A 10,697-nucleotide genomic window follows, 5' to 3' on the forward strand; every position below is an offset into this window, starting at 1 on the left:
TTCTAGAGCCGAAGTACACATGGTCGTCTAAGACAAAGAATTCGTAGAGTGGCCCAGACCCTGAGAACAGAAGCCGACCAGCGAAATCCTGACAAATACTGTCAGTTCCATCGCACTCATGGCCATGATACCAATAACTGCTTCCAGTTGATCGCAGAAATCGAGAGGCTGATAAAAAGAGGGCACCTGAAGAACTTCGTGAAGAAACCGGAAGGACAAAGACCTCAGCCCAATTCGACAACCCAAGCGCCGAAAAGAGCGGGAGCAGTGAATGATGGGTCTAGTGGGACCATTAACATGATTGTGGGGGGCACAAGAGGTCGGATGAGCCGTAGAGGAAAGAAAAGGAGTCAAGAGGGAGAAAGTAGTGGCGCCGAGGTCATGCAGGTCATCGAACACTCTCCAGTGGCCATCACTTTCTCTCCGGAGGATGCTCAAGGTGTTCAAATGCCTCATGACGACGCCCTTGTCATTGAAGCTGTCATCCACAACTATCGGGTGAAGAAAATCCTAGTGGATGATGGGAGTAAGGTCAACCTGCTACCCTACCGGGTCTTCCAGCAGATGGGAAGGTGAAGCTGGCCCTCACCCTAGGAGAAGCACCGAGGACTCGCACTCATTATGCGGTGTTCCTGGTAGTCAAACTTCCTCTGAGCTACAACGCGATCCTGAGAAGACCTGCGCTGTTTGACTTTGAGGCCGTCACCAGTATCAGATACCTTGCAATGAAGTTCCCAACAGAAGCAGGGGTGGGAATAGTTCGAGGAAGCCAGGAGGAAGCAAGGGCAGTGTACCTAGCCACGATAGCAGAGCTGAGCTCAACAGAGGAGAGGCTGGATTCAGAAGTCCTGGAGGTCCGAGACGAGAAAACAGAGGCCAGAACAGAACCGGTGGGGGAACTGGAGATTTTTCCCTTATCAGAAGTAGAAACAGATAAAGTCTTCAGTCTCAATGCCGGCCTCACCAAAGAACAGAAAATTGAGGTCATGGCCCTGATCCGAAGTCACGCATCAAGCTTCGCCTGGAAGCCTTCTGACATGCCAGGGATTGATCCAAAAGTGATGACGCACCAGTTGAATGTCCTCCTTGAAGCCAGACCGGTAAAGCAGAAGAAGAGGGTAGTAGGAAGGGAGAAGCAACAGGCTACCAAGGAGGAGGTACTGAAGCTAGAAGAGGCGGGCTTTATTAGGGAAGTCATGTACCCACAGTGGTTAGCTAATCCTGTACTAGTCAAAAAAGCCAATGGCAAATATAGGATGTGCATAGATTTCACTGACCTAAATCAGGCCTGTCCTAAAGATTGTTATCCCCTCCCTGATATTAATAAAATGGTTGACTCTACGGCCGGTTTCGATTACATGTCTTCTTTGGATGCTATGTCTGGCTATCATCAAATCCCAATGGACAGGTTAGATGAAGAAAAGACCTCGTTCATAACATAAGATGGGACATACTGCTACAAAGCCATTCCCTTCGGGCTAAAAAACGCCGGGGCAACATACCAAAGACTGATGAACAAAATCTTCAAAAGCCAGATCGGCAAAAACGTAGAGGTTTATGTAGACGATATGGTAGTCAAAAGCCTAACTTTCCAGCAACACATAGCAGATTTGAGGGAGGTATTCGGAGTATTAGACCAATACAGAATGAAGTTGAACCCAGTGAAATGTGCCTTCTTCATCAGAGGAGAAAAATTCCTGGGGTACATGGTGAGTGGAAAAGGCATCGAGCCCAACCCAGAGAAGGTAGAAGCCATATTGAATATGCCAGAACCGACCTGTGTAAGGGACGTCCAGAGACTGACCGGGAGAGTAGTGGCGCTTAATCGATTCATGTCGAGGTCGGCAGAAAAGTGTTTACCATTCTTCAAGAAGTTGAGGAAAGTGCCAAACTTCGAATGGACAGAAGACTGTCGGGAAGCCTTCAAAGAACTCAAAAGCTATCTCAGCTCGCCTCACGTGCTTAGTAGTCCCACGGAAGGGGAGGAACTTCTGATATACCTGGCGGCCTCTGAGCAAGCAGTCAGCGCAGTATTGGTAAGGGTGGAAGAAGGAGAGCAGAAACCTATTTTCTATGTCAGCAAGGTGCTTAAAGACGCCGAGGTCAGATATTTGAATATTGAGAAGATAGCATACGCTCTACTACTGGCAGTCCGAAAATTTAGGGTTTATCTGGAAAGCCATCAGGGAGTTGTAATGACAGATCAACCCTTGAAGAAGATTTTGCATAGACCGGAGACTTCAGGTCGGATGCTAGCTTGGTCCATTGAGATTAGTCCTTACTGCCTAGAGTATCGACCTCGAGCAGCCATAAAATCTCAGGCCCTTGCTGATTTCATAGCAGAGTGCACATTCAGTGAGGAACAAGGAGAATCACCCTCAGAAGTTTCGGGGAAGGAAAGAAATGAAGAACTTTTCCAAAAATTCAGCTGGAAGTTATATGTAGATGGGGCTTCAGGCGCCGAAGGCAGCGGTGCTGGAATAATGCTTAAGGGGCCTGGAGGATTTAAGGTTTGCTACGCCCTACGTTTAGAATTCAAAGCCTCCAATAACATGGCGGAGTATGAAGCCTTAATAAACGGGATGCTGGTGGCAATGGAAGTAGGGGCAACTGACCTTGAAGTAAATAGCGACTCACAGCTGGTGGTCAACCAGATAACAGAGGCATATCAAGCCAGAGACCCAACCATGCAGAGCTACCTGGTAAAAGTAAAAGCTATAGAGGCTGAACTCATAAATCGGGGAGTTCCCATCAAATTTCAAAGAATACCTCGAGAAGAAAATGAGGAAGCCGACCTTCTTAGTCGGTTGTCCAAAGAAGAATTAGAACAGCTCCCCAATGAAGTGTACATACAACACGTCCACACGCCTGCTTTTAATAAAACAAACACGGTATTGCAGGTGGAACAAAACCCGACTTGGATGACCCCCTACCTAGAATACCTGGAGAAGGGAAAGCTCCCTGAGGATAAAGATGAAGCTAGAAAGATAGCAGCTCGTGCTGTCAACTATCAAGCAATAAGGGGGACCTTATACAAAAAAGGGAAATCCAGCCCGTGGCTCCGGTGTGTGAGCCCGGATGAGGCTACAAAGGTGATGGAAGAGATACACAGGGGAATGTGCGGAGCTCACGAAGGAGCAGGAACCTTAGCTAATAAAATATTCAGACAAGGGTACTACTGGCCCACTGTTAAAAGGGAGGCAGAAGAGTTTGTCCGAAGATGCGACGTATGCCAAAGATTTGCTAACGCCATCAAAGTCCCAGCCACTCCTTAAGCCAGCATATCCAGTCTATGGCCATTCTCACAATGGGGAATAGACATCCTGGGACCCTTCCCCAAGACCACTAGGCAGAGGAAATTCGTAGTGGTGGCTGTAGAATACTTCTCCAAATGGCCAGAGGCGGAAGCAATAGCCACGATCACAGCTCGCAAGATGATAGACTTCGTATGGGGAAACATCATCTACAGGTTTGGCATACCGAGAGTACTCATATCTAACAATGGCAGACAATTTGACTGCAGCACCTTCAGAGCATTTATGACAAACATGGGCATATGGCACAAGTTTTCTTCAGTGGCCCATCCTCAGACCAATGGTCAAACAGAGGTTACCAACAGAGCTATCCTCCAGGGATTAAAGAAACGGCTAGATGGGGCAAAGGCGAACTGGGCAGAAGAGCTCAATAGTATCTTGTGGGCACTCCGAACTACCCCCAGAACGTCCACTAAATAAACGCCCTTTGCACTTGCTTACGGCACAGAGGCCGTAGTCCCAGTCGAGCTGCAAATACCCACTCATCGAGTCCAATTTGCTAATGAGAACAGCAACGACGACAAGTTAAGGAACAACTTGGACGCTCTCGAAGAAATTAGGGAGGAAGCTCAAGTCCGAACTGCTGCTTACCAACAACGGGCAGCCCGTTATTACAACCAAAGGGTCAGGGAAAGAAGTCTAAAGGTAGGGGACCTGGCCCTAAGAAACTTAGAAGCTACGGGAAAAAGAGCAGCAGAGGGCAAGTTGGCACCGACCTGGGAGGGCCCATTCAAGATAGCAAAAGTGGTTAAGCCAGGAGTATACCGAATCGAAGATATGCAAGGAAATCCTGAGCCCCACGCCTGGAATATCCAACACCTGAAGAGATATTTCCCCTGAAATATTTGTAAAGAAAAGCATTGTACTCTGAAAAACATGAATGAATAAAATAACATCATTCCTTCCAAAACGAGATTATCTTTATTATTAATGATTCTCTGCAGAAAACAAAGAACAAAGCTCAGAAGACCTTTCTGAGATATAAAAATCTCAGAAAGGTAGAAGACCTCACTGAGATATAGAGATCTCAGAGAGATAGAAGACCTCACTGAGATATAGAGATCTCAGGGAGGTAGAAGACCAGGATCCCCAAGATCTCCTGGCACCAAAAGATCTCACTGAGTTATAGAGATCTCAGAGAGATAGAAGACCTTACTGAGATCTCAGAGAGATGGAAGACCTCACTGAGATATAGAGATCTCAAGGAGGTAGAAGACCAGGATCCCCATGATCTACTGGCACCAAAAGATCTCACTGAGATATAGAGATCTTAGAGAGATAGAAGACCTCACTGAGATATAGAGATCTCAGAGAGATGGAAGACCTCACTGAGATATAGAGATCCCAGGGAGGTAGAAGACCAGGATCCCCAAGATCTCCCGGCACCAGAAGACCTCACTGAGATACAGAGATCTCAGAGAAGTAGAAGACCTCACGGACCTCACTGAGATATAGAGATCTCAGAGAGGCAGAAGACCTCACTGAGATATAGAGATCTCAGGGAGGTAGAAGACCAGGATCCCCAAGATCTCCTGGCACCAGAAGATCTCACTGAGATATAGAGATCTCAGAAAGATAGAAGACCTCACTGAGATATAGAGATCTCAGAGAGGCGGAAGACCTCACTGAGATATAGAGATCCCAGGGAGGTAGAAGACCAGGATCCCCAAGATCTCCCGGCACCAGAAGACCTCACTGAGATACAGAGATCTCAGAGAAGTAGAAGACCTCACGGATCCCAGGGAGGTAAAAGGACATAGTTCCGACCTCCCACAAAAGATTGGGGCAATCATAAGAGGCACCGACCTCGAAAAGTGACCGCTAGTCCTAAACCAGCTCAACTAGCCCAGAGAGAGGTCTAAACAGCAAAGAACCCACAAAACGCTCGAGGGTAGGCAGCTCGGAAAAAGAAAGACTAAGTCCGACCTCACAGGTAACGGTCCGGATTGTAACGCCCCGGATCCGGGGCGTTACATCACAAACGAGCTCGGAACACCAAAGCGAAAAAAGCAAAATTCCGAACTCCTAAGCTCGCGAAATAAGCAGCGTCACGGACTATAGGCATAAAAACCTAAGCAAAGAGCAAAGAACCGAGCTCCCAGCTCGGATAGACTCGCAACATGAAACACTCAGGCAGAATGAAGCTAAGTATAGAGGAAATAACAGAGAACCGAGCTCCCTCTATGAAAAGGCCCATCAATGCAGGAACGTATAAGAGGATAACTGAAGCCATGCAAATACAAATAAAGTACAGGGATTTACTCCCTCACTAATTATGTAATAAGTACTGAGGAAGTAAAGGGGCAATCCGAGGAAAATCTAATGACACGAAGCAAATAAAACCTCAGCTCTAGCCCCTGTAAAGATAGAACTAAAGGCAGAAAGACGAGCCCTGCTCATCACCTAAAAAGGTACATGATCTGACTTATCATTATTAAGCAAAGGGTACGAGCCCGAAGTGGTAGTAACGAAGTAATAAGGACGTCTTGGAATCATACAAACATGTGGGTCAAGAGCTCAACTCACTGGTTAAAAACAGAGCTCGCGAGTACGGTTAGTCCAGCTCGAAAAGAGTAAACCAAAAGCGGTTAGTCCAGCTCGGAAAGAGTAAACCAAAAGCGGTTAGTCCAGCTCAGAAAGAGTAAACCAAAAGCTCAGTTGGCTAAACAAACTCTAGTTCTGATCGGCTAGGAGGCGAGGAGGAAAAACGATACAGCGGATCCCTCAGCAAAAATTACGAAACATGCGGTCTAAATACTTCGCTCATGATAAGGAAAGAACAGCTCGAATATGAACGAAAAACAAAAATTTCATTAAAAGAAAAATACATTACAGCATGTTACAGATACCTACACTACGGGATGAAAGGCTACCCTTAAAGGATTTACATGCCCGGATACATCATCATCTACGTTTACATCATTATCACCTACACTACTATCTTAGCTTTCAACTTTAGAGAATCCTTATAGATCGGGAGACAAGCTTCACAGGCCTGCTGGATTCCCCCTTAGACATTTCTCTCGATCCAGCCGAGCCTAGCCACGTCACTATAGGAGAGCTGAACGAGTTGATTCCCATAAGCATCTCTCACTGTTCCGCCATAGGCAGACTTCCTATGGCCCAAGTGTGATGTACGATACACTCGAGCAAGCCGAGGAAAATCGGCGAGGCATTCTGAAGAGCAATGGAACAAGTGAATGTTGCAAATCTACACACATACTATGTTGGACTAATTTTAGCAGGTTACCCTTGCTAATATTACGTGAGTAGACAGCATCTCGTATCTCATAATAAGCCTCAGAAATCATGTTATTCCATGAGTTCGAGTCAGGAGCAGACATCAGGGGCACCACGAGAATCTCCTCCTCATCCCCGGGAAAAAGAAAGACAGGAGCCCGGGCAGGAGCAGGGGGAGGAGGTCGTCCGGACGACCTGAAAAACATGATTCTGGCAACTTGTCGAGTAACCTCCCTCGCCAATTGTAACAGCCCGAAAACCGGTACCTCTCTGTAACGGCCCAAACTGCTCGGCGCTAGGATTCAGATCGGGTTAAGGCCGCCAGAACCCGTAGCAAGCCTAACCTGAACTCCAAATAGATGACAAAATCCCATACATGATCCGACTCGACTATTAGCTTTTCAATCTTTTTCTGTAAACCTACCAGACTTAACCTTAAAAACAATCAGATATACCAATCTGAAATAGCCCCCAGGGCGTACACCAGTAATCCTGTCCATAGAGTCACGGGAATCAAACCCAGTCTTCCCTTACGGTCTGATCTTGGGTCACGGGAATCAAACCCGGTCTTCCCTCACAGCTTGGTCTTGGGTCAAGGGAATCAAACCCTGTCTTCCCTCACAGTTTTATATCTACTAGAGTTTTCGAAACACAACATCTATTAAGCATGGTTTGACTCATTTCTCATCAAGAAACATAAAACAGGATACATGCATACACAAGGGATAAAGCACACACTAGGCAAAGCACATTCTAAACCATAACACACTGACTTACTATCTATTACATGCCTTTACATATATTTCTTTAATTTACATCATGTCCACACTATTCTATTACACAAGCACTCCTCTGCTGCTCGACTTCCCAGCTAACTCTGACCCTGCAAAAACTGGGATTACGGGTAAGAGATGAGCTTCTAAAGCCCAGTGAGTAGAAACACTGAAAATAGTTCATTAATTACACACTTTCATGAAATGCGTCACAACACAAACATTTCACATCTCGGATTAGACATGACCTCAAAACTCCCTCTGTCGGCACCCGATTCCCGAAGGAACTCACATAGGATTTTCACTACCATGACAGATCGTGGGCTATTGATGTCGCCTTGGTCCAATCCCCACTATCAGTAAATAATACAATGCACCATAGTCGTGAGTCTAATGCAATCACCCTAATACATAACATGGCATCCATGATGCATGAACTATGCTAAAGCATTCCAGTTTCTCAGTATAAAAGATTAAGTTTAGTTCTATTCACCTCTGCTCCTCTAGCAGAAAACTGAACTGACTCTGCACCACCTAACACTGGTGACCTCCTCGATCTCTCGGGTCCAATCCTACACAAATGGACTCGAATGAGGTGTCAAACATACTCTGAACAACTCATAAACACCTTCCCAAAACTCCTCAAAAAGCTCCTAAAATAATCACATAAAGCATGCAAAAGAAGGCTGGACAGAACACTTTCGGCGGCAGGTTCGGCGGCCGAATGTCCTCTCCAGAGCCGAAACTCAAGCACCTTCGGTGGCCGAATCTCTACTTTCGGCTGCCGAACCCTTTCGGGGGCAAGGTTCGGGGGCTGAAAGACACTCCAGAGACGAAAGTCTCTAACCTTCGGCGGCACCTTCGGCGGCCGAATCCCCCTTCCAGAGCCGAACCTCAAAACTCTTGGGGGTGAGCTGTGGCAGCCAAAGCCACCTCTCAAGGGGTTCGGCGGCCGAATGCACCTTCGGCTGCCGAACCTGCGTTCATCCAGAACTCAGCTTCGTGCACAACCAAGCTCCTCAATCCATTCCAACTCTCAACACATGCATATCACAACTCCTTAACTCACATATACTCACGTATATGCACAAAGGGGTCCAAAACTAACTTACAACCCCAACAAAAATAACACACATAACACATAAACATGCTTTCATCATCAAAACACCAAAAACATACTTTAAACCCTAAACATGCATCTCTACCCATAACTTCCATAAAACCTCTATAAATCCTCAAAAGAAGCTCAGAATCTTCACTTACCTCTTGATAACAATAAGCTGAACGATCTGAACTCAGAAATCTAGAGCAACTCCCCTTCAAAATTACCAAACCACCAAACCTTAGCTTTTGAACTCAAAACCTTCAAAACCATATAAAAACATTCAAACCTTTGCATGATTTGATAAAACCATGAACATGACTCATGGAGAACGTGGCCTCACCTCAGGCAGTGAAAAGAAGGCAATCCTTATCCATTTCACCTACTGGAGGCACTGATATAGAGGGCTGACCGACTCACCTTCGGCAGCCAAACCTGCATGCAAAACCATGCAACGTTCGGGGGCCGAACGTGAACTTCGGAAGCCGAATCTAAGGCACTTTCAGCGGCTGAGCATTACCTTCGGCGGCCGAACCTGGCAATTGTCCCCATAGTCTTTTCTCTTTAAAACTTAGGAAACCTTTAAAATACTTAAAAAACATTTTAAAAAACCTTTCTCTTACCCTTCTAGAGACCTTTGACATCCTCGAATTCCACCGGACGGTAAGAATTCTGATGCCTGATCTAGCCGGGTATTACACCAATCGCCCCATTAGGAAGACATCCGAAGCAACGTTCAAGCTCCCTGTGGTCGGCGTAAGAGTCTTAGGGGGCGTAATCCGGTTCATATTTACCCCCAAAGGCTGCAAAAATCACAAAAGCAAGGTTAGGACAGACCCCTATGAAAGACGTAGCAAATTCAAGAGAAAACATAAAGAGAGTAAAACCAGGGGCCAGCGTCAGAAAAACAATTCCGAAATATTGGAAAACCCCGTTGAAAGAAGGAGATAAGAGAAGGATAAACCATACCTTTTCCACATGACAAAGAAAACTAAACTTGCATCTTTCGAAAGATCAATTGAACTAGAGAAAGGAAGATCGGAAAGAGAGATCCCGTTGTCCCGATAAGGAGCCCGAGGATGAGAATGAGGTGTTATTAATATATAGCCAGAGGCTGAGATTTTAATGTAAGACAGGGCGACCTTATACTCTAGGCTAGCGGCATCAGAATCCTTAAAGGCTATTCACAAAAGAGGAAAGAAAGCGTATCGAGAAGATAAAGGCAGGAAAGTGAAGATAACAGTGCGCACAAAGAGCAGAGGAAAGCTAGAAATAGAAAAAAGACGGAGAAGATTTAAAGCTACAAGTGACAAAAAGATGAAAGGGCGTCATAGAGCAAGCTGAATTCAAACAGGCGCAGTCATAATGATTCTTAATGTTTACCCCCTCGACAGTTGGGGCAATAACTGCCGAGGAGGTAAAGGGACAATTGATGACCGCTGGATTTTTCCACCCCAGTCAGGGGTCAAGCCCTCGATCGCGGCCCATCGCTCAGAAGCCCACACATCCTCTGCACTAACAGGTCTGGCCCTTTCGAGCCTTGATACCGGGCCCCTCCGAATTTCTCAACCAGGTTGGCCTCGCCTTCACTGCACCTTGGGCCGATCTCCTTTGGGCCCAACTTTGCTCCTATCTCCCGGCCCAGCCCAGAACCAAAAGAAAGACTCATTTATCTGCCTTGTGGACCCATCTACACGCGCGTGAAAAGGATCAGAGGCCATTACGCATGGGGCAGAGATCTGATTCCCTCGTACGTACGAATCAACATAGCAGGGACAGGTGGTCCAATGATATACGTTCTGTTAGCACGTCAATAGCAGACAAAAGGAAACATATAAAAGGAGAAATACTCTCCTCTAGGTTTAAATTTTTTTTAGTTTTACAGAACCCCTTGTAAAATCCTATTTCTCTGGATTTCAGATCATCAATATTATTGAAAATAATTGATATAAAAGCTATAAAAAAGACAATCGCGATGCTACTAGAATGGACAGTTACGTTTCAATATTTTCCAATATCTTAAATTTGACGTATATTTTTTTCTTTTCTTTATGTGAGACTTTCGAATTATTGCTGTCTTTGAATTATTGTTAAACCACATGAAATTTATTATTTGCACATTACATGAAAATATTGAATTTAATATAAATAGTGTGTATAAGGTCTTTATTGAAGTCTTACAAAATTTAATAAAAAAAATAAAAATTGCACCTTATCGAAAATAACCTTAAAATAATAATTTCATTAAATATATTAAATTTGATTTTA

The sequence above is a fragment of the Manihot esculenta genome, chromosome 2, assembly GCF_001659605.2.
Source record: "Manihot esculenta cultivar AM560-2 chromosome 2, M.esculenta_v8, whole genome shotgun sequence".
NCBI classification, from domain to species: domain Eukaryota; kingdom Viridiplantae; phylum Streptophyta; class Magnoliopsida; order Malpighiales; family Euphorbiaceae; genus Manihot; species Manihot esculenta.